We start from the raw sequence: 14621 nt of genomic DNA on the forward strand, positions 1-14621 counted from the left end.
GGATATGTGTTTTTTAAGATGTCATTTCTGGAGTGATTATTCTAATTATTGTTAAATACAGTCAGAAACTGGCAATAAATATAACTGAAGTGAAAGACTGTTTCAAGAACCTCGCAGAAACTTCTCAGTTCATTCAACTATCAGATGAGCAGGTTGGCTAGCAATAAATCACACATTATAAGTAACAGCTGAATATCTTTTGTCTAGAGAGATACTCAAGCAACAATAAAAGATGTCAAGGAACATTAAATTTAATTGATAACATCAAATGATTAATAATGGATGAAATCTGGAGGTCCTTCCTTGCTTTTTGATTCAGTGCTCTACTTTAACAGAAGCTGAATAAACATTAAGTAACAACTGATTCTGAACCTCAAAATGTGACCCAGTAATACTTACCACTTACATTGTGCTCTAAGCTTTCGGAGCTCTTCTGTGGGTCAAATTTTGAACACAAATGGGCTATTGAAGTGAGCATGATTTGGTCAATTAACCTGTTAAATCTTTGCGTGCAAGGCAATCAGAGGCCTGCTGTGGTTTTGGAGAGGGGTTACTCAGATCCAGCAAGTTACAATATGTTGAGAATCCCATAGAGGTTGTATCCAAGTAGGGGCCTTGTTGGACCCCTGCTCCTTGTGGAATAATAAATCACATGGAACTTTTTCAATTGGAAAAACATATTAATTTGCCTGCTACTCCAGCTGGAGAGAGTAAAATCATAATGTTTTATGATAAATTGCATATATTTCCTGTATATAGACCATTTGTGAGATTTTTTTCCCCTGAAGTTGAAACCACAATGACACATAGAAGTGGGTTTTTATAATGCGCCATCCATGGAAACTGGAGGAATATATTGAAGATTAATTAAAAGCATAAGTCACCAAAGTCGATTAGAATGCAAACTAGGTCTAATTTCATGCAGGATCCATTAAAGGCAGCCAAGGTTGTAGCAGAGAGACGAAAAGACTGAAGAGCTGCTATATTTAGATGAAAAAAATACACTAAAGGCAAGAATCCCACAGATGGGAGATGAAGGGTCAAAGTGACAAAGGCAATAGGAAGCACAAACCAAAGTGGGGAATACTGTTGCTGGGTTTCAGTCACATTGAAGGCATCTCTGAGGTGACGTACCAGAGCAAGCTAAGCAGTATTTAGCCAGAATTGCTGAGTGTCCTTGAATCTTGCTTCCATGCAGGCAGAAGGGCCCAAATGATTTTTGCATGGACAATCCATGTAGGTCTCTCACACCCTGTCTAGAAGGCAAGACAGAGGCAGAGTGCTAACAGTGGCCCATTCAAAATCAGTTTTGTGTGACAGTGGTATTTCTAGTGCCAGCTCGGGAAAACTGTTTCCAGTTTGTGTGAATTGTCCATGATTCTGATTCTTTCTCCTGGTGCTCCCCGAATATAGCCTGTGACTGTAGCTGACTAGGAAATGAACTAAGCTTTTCTGCTTATGCCAGGTGAAGAGTTGTATAGACACAACTTCTGTTTAAATTGTGAGAATGTGAGCAGCAGGTATAAGTATTTCTCCTTCAAATATCAGCATGACATGATTTGGTTTGTTTTTAAGAAAACTTTTGATATCATTCCTGTGTTGTGGGTATTAGCAATTACCATGCTGCTTTTCCCTTCCTCTAAAGCTTTCTACATGCTAATAGCAGCTTCACTTATTAGTTTCTAGCACCATCCCTGCAGCCAGCTGTGTCATCACAATTGCTCAGCTATTCGACTCACTGTAGTTATTGGTTTGATGGATTACAATCAGGATTTTGATCCCAGAACAGCGTTGCAATAGCAATCAATGCTGAGCATGACAAATTATATCATCCTGAACTCATATTTGGCTAACTGCCAGCATTTAATCTCACTTGACCACTGTGTAGCTTTCTGTCTCTTTAATCACAGCACTTTACTAAGGGGTTTGTAACCATTTTTTGGTATCTCTGGAACAAGTATTAGAACTGCATTTTACTGTACCTTTAAGTCTCACATTAGATTTTATTGTAAATCTGATGTTTTCTCCCTTTGGAGAGCCATTTTAGAAGAAATATGTATAGGCTTGTCTTTTCTTCATTGCTTTTTGTTGTTTGGGGCTTTGTTCTTGGAAATGCAGCTGTTCCTCTATATAATTTAGTTAAAATTAACAACTGCTTCCTAGCCTGTTTTATCACAGCTCAGTACTTCTGGGACTTAAGGTTCGATATTGCACATAGTCAAGTTTGCAATTGTTAATTTACAGCTGTTACAGAAATACAAATGCACAGCAAGTATTTGTTGAGGCCCTCTTCATTAGTTCTCACAGAGAACATAAAGCTGTGGGAATTTTGACACAAATGTAAGTGCTATCAAATCTTCAATATCCTGGTTATCTCATAGGTAGCAAGGGTGAACCCTTTAAATAGGGAAGCAAGATCTATATAGTAGAAAATAACAATGACATTCTCCCACTGTTCTGTGTGGACATTTCCCATCATTTTGAAAGCTCTGTTAGACATGCCTCCTCTCCTTCAACTTCCTGGTTTTAACAAAAGGATAAATTATGTGAACTTGATTGGAAAAATTGCCAAACTTCCTCAGGTAGGTGCAAATTTAGTCTCCATTTAGGAAGCTTTTTGCACTTCTGCTTGGTGTTTATAGTTTAATAAAGTGTAGGATAAAGGAGAGTGCTGTGAAATCCAGACCAGCAGCTTCAGCATTTATTTGTTCACATGGGATATTCTCTTTTGTGGCTCTTGAAGATCTTTTCAGTAAGTGAAGTTCACAGAGATAATACATAATTATTTCTGTAGTTAATTCAGACTTTTCAGTTGTGGAGCTTTACCATTCAGCTCATGGTTTGTAGGGATGAAGGCAAAGTTTTTGAACTGTTCCTGCAAAACAATGTCATCTGTTACTGTAAGACTTAATACTGCTGCAGCTCATAAGTGTTGGATACAGCATAGGAACTATGGGAATGATGGGATTCTGCACATAAATTTTCCACTATTTTTTTCAATGTTGAATATCCAGTTTAGAGTTCAACTGGAGTAATTTTTGCAACCGTAAACAATGATGCATGCTGAAAAGCAGCTTTTTTAACATAAAAAACCTGTTCTACTTCAAAGGGTTTATTTAAAGCATGGAATCAAATGGCATAACTGTTGCAGCCTGCAGCTTCACTCTATCCCCCTCCTTGATTTCTTTTTGCCTGCCTGTGTTCCTGTGTGGATATTAACTCTTACTTTGCTGTAGACAAAACACAGCTTATACAATGTTTGTGACATAAGGGGGGGGATAGCTAAGTACTTTGTTATTTTGTGGTCGGCTCAGCAGGATAAACTTGGGTTACCTGACAGGTTGTACAGGAGGGAACAGGTTGTTCAGTAACTGTCTCCCAAGACCTGCATGAGCAAACTACCCTGTTGGTGTAGAAGACCATCTGGATCTTTCATGATGTTCACACACACACACACACACACACACACACACACACAGATTCTCCTGTCCAGAAGAGGAAGACTTGCTGCCTTCTGCTTCCTCTGCATCTCCTCCATCTTCTCAACCTTCTCTTAGTTGTTTTCAAGCCTGTGTCAGAGTTCTGTTTCACTAAGCCTTGCTCTCCTGCCTTCTCTATCTCCTCCCAATTGTTTCTACTTAAGAATGGTGGGAGAACTCCATCTGAGTTGTTTATCCATGAAGCTTTGGCGAATGGGATTGGTGGAGGAATTTTTTAATGTCACAGTGACTCTTTAATTATTTGACCTGTTTGGAGCCAGATAAGGAGCTTGAACCAGCTAGGAAGGGATCATATTCCTTAGGTTATTTGTCTGTTCCGTTCTTTCCCTTTGTTTTTTATTCTTCAGACAAGATCTAAAGCGTCAGAGTAAATCAGAAAATGCAATTCTGATGCCCCAGCAGCCTCCTCCTGCACCAGTTCTCCTATTAATATTGATAACCTATTGGATATGCAGATGTGAAGTGTAATGATGTCTGGTACGTTACATGTTCTCAACTAGTCTTTGGTGCACTCCACATACTGCTTTACACACATTCCTGATGAACCTAGTGTAATTTCACTGTGCATGTTCCTTCTTGGCAGTCATAGGTGTCCTGTAGGTATCCTGGTCCCTGCACTTGTCTGTGAGCAGCCAGAGAAGATGCAGATAGCTTTTTGGGCACATTTTACCCAGAAAATGCTTGCTCTGAGTTTTGTTTGATTCTTTTTATGCACCTTGTACTGCAAACAGCATAATCAGCCTCTTAATGTTCAGTTAGCCTTATGAAACGACAGCCTTTTGTTCCACCTTTTCATTAAGTTTCATATCAGATTGAGCTTTTAGGACACAATGCAAAATCTGGCCTCAGACATTAGTTTCTGTTAAGATTCTGTATTTGGAAGTGAACTGTCAGTTCTGAGGGAAGAATGGGGCAGAACAAAATGGTCTTTGCCTTGCTGCCATGGTAATGGCAGTGAAGTGCTGATAAGTAACAATATCCATCTATGTGTGAGTTAACTCCTTATGTATTCTTCAGGGAGAAGTACTCTGGCGTAGAATAATACCATCTTTCTCATAAAAATTTGAAGCCATCCTAAGGATTCTAATTAATAAGGAATTATATTCTTGTGTAATTAATTGGGTCGCAAGTGGTACATGTTCATTACATTCTAGAAGATTTGGAGACCATGACTACAGAAGTATTGTCTGAATTCTCTGACAGGCACTTGTACAAAGGATGACCCCAAAGCTGGTGGGTTTTTATACTGCCTATATATATCCCTTTTTCAGTTTTGTCTTCTAGGCTTTTTTAATGTTAGTGCTCTCTTCTCTTAATCCATGAGCAGTCCTTAATTTGTGCATTAAGTCAAGTAACTTCACCTAGATGGATTTTGTTCTTGTTTTAGCCAGAGTGTTGTTTCTAGTTGATTTTTTTTTTTTTTTTTAATTTTAGGATAACTTTCAACAGCTACTATAAGGTAGGTTCCTGGTGGAGAGCTGTGTTCAGTCCTCACTCAGCCTTCCTGTGCAGCCATAGGTGAGGCACTTTCTGAGCTGGAACTCTCTCCTTGTTAAACAAAGGTGCTACTTTCCAAGCGCAGAACCCTGGGGACACTTCCCTTTTGCTTTTGAAGAATTAGGATTCTACAATGTTGAGCTTCACTTCAGTCCCTTCTGAGACAAACCAAATCTATGCTTGGCATCATTCCATATTAAACCTTAAGTTAACTTGCTAATTTCTGAGTCACATTGCTCACATATTTTCTGCTACGACCATTGGACTTCTAAAGCAACCTGCTGATTGATCAACCTTGGGGGTTTGATACCTTTTAGTTTCTTCTGTAATTACTACGTTTTAGTAGTTTCCTTTAATTCCCTGTGTGCTGTGTAACAACACTAAAGCTATAGTATTTGCATTTCTTATTTTTTCCAACTTGATTATACGTTTCTTGCCTGTTGATCAGCCCTTCTTTCACTGATGTCACTCTATCAACCATAACTTCAACTGCCGAACTCCTGAGCTAGTAGTTAAATCATAATTTAAATGTGCCACTTTTGTTATTTATATTACTTCCCAGATAAGTTTCATGTTTATCTTGAAACCACACTTCAAAGCACTTAATACTTTTGCTCTTCTCTTTTTCCTTCCGGCTAAGATTATCTTATGCAGATGACTTTTTCATGTGAAGGAGACCAGAGTAATGTCCATATACAAAGCCAGTCCTTGAGTGTGGTCCCTACTTTGCATGGCTCCCTGTTGCATGCATTTTTTCTTTACACCAACATCAGTTAAACTCCCATACATCTCCAAATGGCAGTGGAATACTTTGTTATCAGATTTGGTGTTTAGGGGAGATTGTCTTGATTTCTCTGATTAGTAAATGATGTGGTGTTTTTTACCTGAAGATTTTTGTTCAAATTGAGCCTGAGGTACTAATAGTAGAAAGTAAATTGTCATCTGTAAACTCACCCAGCCCCGTGGAAAAAAGTTCAAACTTGTAAATTATTCTTGTTAGCAAGAGAGTAGGGCAAGAGTGGAAGTAGCATTCTGTACACTGCCTAGGACAGAACTCTTAAGCAGAAATTGGAATTGCTACACTTTCTATGGTGCTGGGGTTTTTTGTCTAGTGGTGCAAGAGAAAGCATTGTAAATAGTTTCTACTATAGATCATGTTGCACTGCAAAACTTGGAAGCAGATCCACATCTTTTAGATGTGAACTTTTTCATCTGTCTTTAGTTCCCACATGAGATTAATCAGACACTAGGACTGAATCCACTTTAGGGAAGTGGGACAGCATTTAGAAAGTAAATAAATAAATTAAAAAGTCATGGTGAACAAATTAAAGATTCTCACAGAGTTGCAGCATTTGCACACTGTATCTTTAAAAATGGAAAAGTTTGCACACTGGACTATGACACAGTACTGTATTTGCATGTTTTAGAGTTACAATCATACAAAAGTGAAGGGCTTTTTTGCTAGATTTTGTTCAGTCACTGTATTTGCTTTACCATCAACACTGTGTTGGCTGTACATCTTTTTAAGTCAAAAGGGAAGAAGTGACTTGTGTCAAAAGCAGCTCTCACAGCACCTTGCTTACTTGTGCCTAGAAGGACAGGGCTGTTGGTTATAAAATGGAGACTGTAGTGTTCAAAATGTTCAAATGTTCAAAAACTCTCATTTAACTGATGAACTTTGATTTTCTGCTCACAGTACCAAGTGACAACAAAGGACAGTGATCTACTAGTGCTACCAGCTAATGGAAGTTTCCTGTTCTTTTGTTGCTGAAGTTTTGGGGTGGCCCAAGCCCTTTTGGAAGATAAAGCTGCTGGATCAGACAGTGGCACAGTGCCTCTGGGTTACTAAGGGTAGTTTTCTTCACGGGCAGATGCTGCAGGAAAGTAACGCAAGTAACACTGTGACAAAGTCATCACTGCCCTGGGGATTTTCACAGTTTAACTTCAGGTACCTAAGTCCAGTGACTATGAGGCTGAAGGCTCCTGCAGGGTCAGTGGGACACCTCTAGCTCCCCTGACAGCCCAGGCCCTGAGGCTTAGGCACTCGAGTTGGATGCCTGAAGCTAAACAGTGAGACCAACCTCTTCAGCCCAGGATTTCGTTCAACCTCACAGCAGGAGTCTACCACCGCTGCTAACACAGGTACCTCTTTGGCTGTCTCTTTAGTGCTGAGCACATACCAGCACCCTGAATACATGAAGGAAATCCTCAAAAAACATGAGCATTAACCCAGCTTCAACATCCTGGGACTGCAAGACATTGTCAGGATCTCTTCCAACCAACCACAGGGATTTTTGGGGTTTTTTTTGAGGTTGACTGCTGTCACTGAGAGCTGTCTCTGTATCTTTCTACTCTTTTTGGATGCTCCCTTAGGACCAGGAGTGCTGTGATGTCAAACAATTCCATAAATAACTATAGAATATTTTTTTCTTCCTATGCCTTTCCACCTGCTGATGCATTAAGAGCTTGTGCAAAAAGAAACAGAGGGAGGACCAAAGCTATCAAGCCTCATCTTGTTCTCACAGAATCTTCTGGTGTGCAGACTGCCCTCCTCTAGACTCCTGGGAACCACAGTGAGGAAGAGGATGGGATTGCTCACCCTGTGTGTTGCTCAAGCAAGAATGGGTGCCAAAGTCAGAGTCAGAATCCCAGGACCTGATATATCATGGTGTATTGTTGGCTGTGTTTGTTTTGGGGGGTTTTGGTAATTTTTCTTCTAGGTTTTTGTCTCTCTCTTTAATTATCCTTTTCATTACTGATTTCCTGACTTAATCTGAATGTGCATAAATCTCCACCACAGATTTATCATCTCTATAGAAAGCGCTTTCAGAGTGGTTGTGCAGCTTGCCAGAAAAGGGACACTGTTGGAAAATGAAGCTTTCAGATTCAACAATAAGCCCACTATTATGCTGATTTTTGCCAAGCTTTCCCTCACTTTTTTCCCATTTACTACAAGAGTGAGCTCAAGGCTTCTTTTTGTTTGTTTCCGAACTTCAGTCATTCTTAAGTGTTTACCACCCTGCTCAAGTCCACTCACTCTCAAACATTAGACACTACAAGATACAGCTGCATTGCTTCTGGAATCAGGAAATGCTCAGGTTCTTTTATTCAACTGCATGTTTCAGTGAAGGTTTTAACCAGAATGACAATCTTTAAAAAAAAAAAAAGTGTATTAGGATATTGCACTTTGACTGTCACAGTCATTTGAGGACTTTGTATTTTTAACCAAATGTGAGATCTCAGAGAAACAGTTGAAATTATCTCTGATATAAATAATCTCATTGCAAAACAGATTTTTGTCTATATAGTATATAGTCTGTGTGGCCATAACCATTTAATCAAATTCAGGTCTTGTCTGAGCAAACATAATGGCCATTGACTTATGTGTGGGTTGTGAATTATTCTTTCTGAATTTGACCTGCTTTGAGAGCTAAAAAAGATGCTGTCCATTTTTTTTTTTGCTTGGGATCACACAGGCAAGTGGAGAGGCTTTTCTAATTTTTTCTGAATGCTGAATACAACTTTCTGCTGATAAGATGTAGGAACCCAACCTCTCTAGGGTTTTGGTCCACTGTGACTGTCAGAATTTTTTATAGTTATCATGAATTTTCTTTTTCTTCTTTCCATGCTGATACTCTGTATAATGCTCTTTGGGATTCCACCCAGGTCCCTTGAAAGGATTCTCTGTCTTTTCTTTGCTTGGCTGCTTTCTCCTAAGCCAAGCATGTAAACATCTATCTCCTGAAGATATATTCCTGTTAATCACTTCTGGTGCCTCTCTTTGAACTGCTTTCCGCTAACATTCCAGTTTTTAACTGCTGTTAACAAAAGCCAGGATAAAATGTTATTATCAGTCCTTCTTCTGGCTTAAAAGACCCTTGTTATATTTATGCCCTAGATTAGCAACTGCTGCACAACATGTAATTTGCTGGTTGCCATATCTTCACCCTCAGATCTGTTGCCAGACCACTGTGACTGTACCAGTTTATTTCGAAATTTTTCTGTTGAATCAATTTTCCCCTAGTTGAGAGCCAGAAACAGTTTTGAGCCAGGGGAATTTCAACTGATTTAATCTGTTGCCAATTAACAAACTTTTAATCACTGATTCTGGTCTTGAAACCAACAAATACATATTTAGAGAGACACACCTCAGCTCCCTTCCAGACACCTCTCCTCCTCCTGTGGTCTCCTATTGCAGCTGTGCGTGGCCCACAGTCCCTCTGGGGAGGCAACAGACCTCACCAAATAGCAGGAGATGAGGCTTTGTGATCAGTGCATTGGACAGGACTCAGAGGACCTGTGCGTTATTTCTGCAGCAGAGAAGTTCTCTGCACCATTTTTTTCTATGCTACTGTCTCTTATCTGTAAGCCAGGAAAAATGGCAGTGACCTGCTTCAGGCAGTACTTTTAAAATGACTGCCAAGAAGCAGTCCAAGAGGATGCAGTGTTCCTGATACAGCTGAAGCGCTGAAGTCTGTCAGTCTTGTGGAAGCAGTAGATGTTTGAGGAAGCTAGGAGATAAAATATATCCCTATGTAATTGTTCTATTACCTTTGCTTTCAGTTGGCTCCTGTTCTATCCCTAGCCCTAAGACTAATCACACATATGTGTGAGGGGTGTCATTCCCCTTCAAAAACAATGACTTTACAAAGGCTGTGCTGTGACGTCCCTCTGGATTACTACAGCTCATTATCTGACATTAGAGTATGACATGTTGGTTTTCAAGGTCCTTTTCATGACAGGTCACCAGCTGCTGGAGCTTCAGTATCAACCAGATCTCAGTTAAAAAATCTTAAAAGAAAGCGGGGGGGAGTGGTATTTTTAACACAGGTCATTTCAGTGGTCTGGACTGTGAGTAGGTTTCAAAAACTGAATAGAATAACAGATTACAGTGCTAGGATGGAGTCAGGGAGGCTGTGAGAGAGCAAGAAATCATTAAGACACCTTTCCTGCCAAAGTTACTGTACATTGTACAGTTTCACCCAGAGTATCTCTTAATCTTTGTCATATACCCTGAGGTCTGGAAATTACTTTCTTCTTCTGCAGATGGCAAACTGGGGCCAAGAGAAATCAAATGAGTTGTCTGGGGTCATATCAGAAATATGACCATGGTTGTGCAGGAACTACAGTGAACTAAGGATATAATGCAAAATTCAAAATTGGTGCTTTGAGCAGGCCATCTCACTTCTAATATAGCCCAAATGTTCCAGCTGGGATGCTTAATTGTTGTTGCTTATCATTTTACCTTTATCAACTACTAACCTCTACACAGAAAGTGAGCCACTGCATCATGTGTGAATCATAAGGTTCACACTGCTATTTGGCATAAACAGAGGATGAGAACTAAACTCTGGGCAGCTAGTGTCCTCTTTTTGAAAATGTAAGCTTAGCATACAGTCAAATATACTGCAAGTCAATGCAGAGTTGCACATTTACTGCAAAAGTTAAAAATCTGGTGGAGAAATATTAAAATTCCTTCAATGCTGCTGTAGAATGTGTGTCACCTTGTCTGGAGATCAGCTTCTAAATATTGGCCCATTATTCCCTAGGAAAAAATGTTGGCAGATGTTGCAACAGTCTCTGTATGAAGGGCTCCTGTTGCCTGAAGATTTGTTTGAGGCAGCCATTCATGACCCTCATAGCAAAACCCTTTTATATTCCCATTTCAGCCTCTGCTTTCATTTGCTGTGGATGGCAATTTCCATGTGCCAGCTTTTGCATGCACATGAAGGCTTCCCAAAGCTGTTATTCCTCCTCTATTTGTTTACAGCTGCCTAGTACTTAGTGTTTTTTCACTTGTCTTTAGAATCCAGACAACTCCCCCTCAAAACTGTCCAAATACACCATTTCTCACAAGAGGTAGATGGAAAAAACCCCTCAGGAATTAATTTCAGTGTACACACAGTATAAAAACTTTATTGGAAAATACATTAAAAATTAGACCACTTAATTTTTGTTTAACTTTTCTGAATAGATTTACAGTTCATCTTAAATAATTAACTTTAAGTCACTACTTTTTCAAAAGCCAAAAGTAAAGATCTGGAATGAAGTTTCAGTTCAGGTTTTTCTTCCTGCCACGCTGTCACACAAAAACCTAAGCTATTTCTGGCTGTTCTTATTTTTAGATTGTTCTTCATATACCATTTACCGTCATTGAAATTAATGAGAAAATAAAAGGAGTGACCTTTGGCTAGGCACATACAGTTTATGCATGAGCTAAACAGCAGGATCCTTTTTCATTCTTCTTTTTCCCACATTCTCTTTCTCCCTGCTCTCCCCCATCCAAAAATAATTTGTAAAGCCTTTAGAGCCTTTCATTCTATGTGTTTCCACTGTGTTCCTTTAGATGAATCTCAGGTCCATGATTCACATCTATTCTTTTCTGCTGAAAGGTCAGTGGCACCCTTGTTTTATGAATATAATCTACCATTCTCTCAAACTTCAGAATTGTTTCCAAAACTCCCAGGCATAATTCATACAGCTTAGGATGGAAACAAATGTTAGCATTATTGTAAAGAGCATTCTCGCTACACAAATACAAGTCTGGATGCTCCAAGTTATGTTGTTTAAATTAAACCAGAATTTAGTGAAGATCTAAATGGTTTTGAAGACATGGTTCCAATTGTAGACATAAATCTCAACCTGTGCCCTCACTGTTACACTGAATATGTAATTCATGCCCAACTTTCTGCAGCAGGCGGACAAGTCCATTTGACAGATACTCAGTGGAGGTACTGTATCTGAATAGAGTAGAAAGGGCCCAAGTGAGGCACTGCTGTCACAGTGAACCTTGCACTGTCCCACTGTGGTGGTTGCCTGCCAGGAGGAAACACTCCCAGCTCTGCCTGGTTTGCAGGGTGGGTGGGATACGTTATTATAAATTCCACTTTGAATGATTTTCAGTGCAGTAGTTTGGGAATCCTTGGTTGAAAACAGTAAGGCCCCAGTGCCTCCAAACTGTGTTTGAAGATGAAAGAAGTTTTATTCCTGGCTGAGGGGAGGGAGTCAAGTAGAGGTGTGCTATGACCAAGAAAGTCCCATTTCTGCTAGCTGGAAAAGAGGTATGCAACCATTTTGAGAGTGAACACTATGATTTTCCAGTGCTTGTGGCACACATTTGTGAGGAAAATGAGAACTGGCATGTGTTTGGGCTAAGGGAGATGCTTATGACAGTGTAGGACACCAATACTGATAGTAAATCCAGTTTATATTTGTTTATGAAAACCTGCTTCTTTTTCTTTTTTTTTGTTCCAAGTGTGTGGTTTACCTCTACATTCTAGCATTTAAATTTGAGTGGACAGTTATTTATTACTTCGTAAGCTTTGTGTTAACAATCCTGACGGTGTATTTTATTTGGAGCTTTTAGGTGGTATTTTAAAACATTGATTACTGAAAAACTTCTAATTTTTTATATCCTCATTGTTTGCCATGAGTATACACAGAGATTACAGCATCACAGAATGGGTAAGGTTGGAAGGGATCACAATGGGTCACCTGGTCCCAGAGCACATGGCACAGAATGGTGTCCAGATGGTTCTTGAGTATCTCCAGAGTGGGAAACTCTACAACCTAGGGGCAATTGGTTCCCATGTGCGGTCAGTGCACAGTAAAGAAGTTCTCTCTCGTGTTCAAGTGGAAATTCCTGTGCATCAGTTTCTGCTCGGTGCCTCTTATCCTATTTATTGCTCAGCGCCACCGAGAAGAGCCTGATCCACCCCTCTGTAGATATTATACACATTACTGAGGTCCCCTCTCGGTCATCTCTTCTAGATGCTGAAATTAATCTGCTGGCCGTGAGTGATGTTGCCTGTTTCATTTTACTTGCAGAGAAGTTCGTGAATAGTTCCTTACATGAGGCCCAGCGCTGTCCCTGCGCCTCGTGGGTGTTTATTGGTGCGCGGCGAGCGGGGTACACGTAAATCGTGTTCCCGCGGCTGCAGCCAAGCCCTGGGGCCGGGGGGCCGCTCTCCGCCCCTCACAGCTCCCCCGGCCCGGCGCGCACGGAGCGCAGGGCCGCGCAGCGCTGCGGAAGGGGCTCGCTCAGCGGCCTCGCCCCGGCCCGTCCGGCCTCTCCCGCCCGGCGGCGCCCCCGGCCCCGAGCCCAGCCCGGGGCGGGACGGGGGCGGTGCTGCTGCGCGGGGCGGGGCGCGAGGCGTGTCCGCGGGAGGGCGGCGGTGCCACGGCCGCCACCGGCCCCAGCCCCTCCTCGGCCTCCGCCGCGGCCGCACCAGGTAAGGCGCTGCCCTCGCCTCCCCTCAGCGCCACCTGCGCGGGGCGGCGGGGGGCCCCGCCGGGACTTTCACGGCGAGGGGTACCGCGGAGGGAGGGGTGCGGCTGCCGCGGCGCCCCACCCGCTGCCGTGTCGCCTCGGGTCCCGACGCCGAGCCCCGGCTGCGGGCGGGCGAGCGGGCCCCTCCTGGCGGCACGGGGACCGCAGCCGGGCCGGCCCCGTTCCCTGGACCCCGCCTGGCGTGCGCCGGGACCGGCTCCGCCAGCGCCCGGGAGCCGCTCGCCGCCGCTCGCCCTCGGCCGCCGCTCCGCCGGCGCCGAAGCGGAGCTGGGCTGGGCTGTTCAAGGCTATTCGGTAACAGCCTCGGCCATAAATGATTAACTGCGCGCCCAGGGAGCCGGGTGTCGCCGAGCGCAGCCGCCCGTGCCCGGCGCGCTGAGCCAGCGGAGCGTTCGCTCCCGAGCCCTGCCGGGGCTCTGGCACGGCTGGGAACGCTGCTGCCAGCGCTGCCACACCGCAAGGTAGGCACACAGCTTGCTGTGCCTCCACTGCTGTTTCGGCATAAATCCACCCGTTTGACGCTCTTTTTTGTCTGTGCTAAGGTAAAAGACCGCCGAGATGGTAAAGGGTTTTTTGTTACTGATTCTGCGTTTGGTTTAGGGTTTGTTGGGTTTTTAAAATATTTTTTATCTTTTTATTATGCATTTGAAAAGACAAAACTAGTAGGTATGGAATTCGTTGATAAGCAGTGGCAGCTGGCAGTGCTCTTTTATTCTCTATCAGAATGTAATGCCTCCTTTGTTGAGCTGTAAATTAATAGTGTAAGCTTCTTCCCCACCCTCAGCCTCATCGTTCAGGGATGTGAATCACTTGTACTACCAGATCTGTTTTCTTTAGGAGAACTAAGAGGCACACAGAAAATCCATCTGTTTCGTTCCAGGTCACATTCCACTAGATTGATTTGGTTGATTTCAGCTTGAAAATGTGCTTCAAGGCAACTAATGATCTTTTGTGGGATTTTTTTTTTTTTGGTGAACCTTTAAGTTTGAATTACCTGTGTATGCAAGAGGCATTTTTCTTCTGTTTCTTTGAGCTCTTGATGTAGTTATAACGTATTTTCCAAAACATGCTGATTCAAGAAGGTAAACTAAAAACTTTCTACACAGAAAGTGGAAAAGACTTCTGCATGTAGAATGTTAGGTTAACTAGGAATGTATTTGCGCGGGCCACAAAAGAAATCCTGGATGGTAACCTGTTGAATGCCACTAACTTGAGTCTACAAGCTGCTGTGAGCAGGACACCATGCCCTTGCCACAATTGTTTCTGTGAATGCAGTCAAACCGTGCAAATGCAGAATGATTTCCAGGTCAGAATAGGTTGATGAATTTTGTGAG

At 42.1% G+C, this 14621-nt stretch overlaps 1 protein-coding gene across 7 annotated transcripts in view; it reads left to right on the top strand.

Annotated features, from left to right (window-relative positions):
* SPATS2L (spermatogenesis associated serine rich 2 like) overlaps positions 1-14621 on the top strand; it is a 143821-nt gene that overhangs the window by 52670 nt on the left and 76530 nt on the right. For 2 of the 7 annotated variants that reach the window (XM_085066122.1, XM_085066118.1), the window contains exon 1: positions 13101-13228. The exons of 2 other annotated variants lie outside the window; for them this stretch is intronic. The gene's annotated coding sequence lies outside the window, so the exon portion shown is untranslated. Of the gene's footprint in view, positions 1-13100; positions 13229-13632; positions 13749-14621 lie in introns of those variants that run through there. 3 more of the 7 variants (XM_085066123.1, XM_085066124.1, XM_085066121.1) reach the window with 3 other exon arrangements.

Source organism: Lichenostomus cassidix, chromosome 7, assembly GCF_008360975.1.
Source record: "Lichenostomus cassidix isolate B80296 chromosome 7, HeHo_3.0, whole genome shotgun sequence".
Taxonomy (NCBI): domain Eukaryota; kingdom Metazoa; phylum Chordata; class Aves; order Passeriformes; family Meliphagidae; genus Lichenostomus; species Lichenostomus cassidix.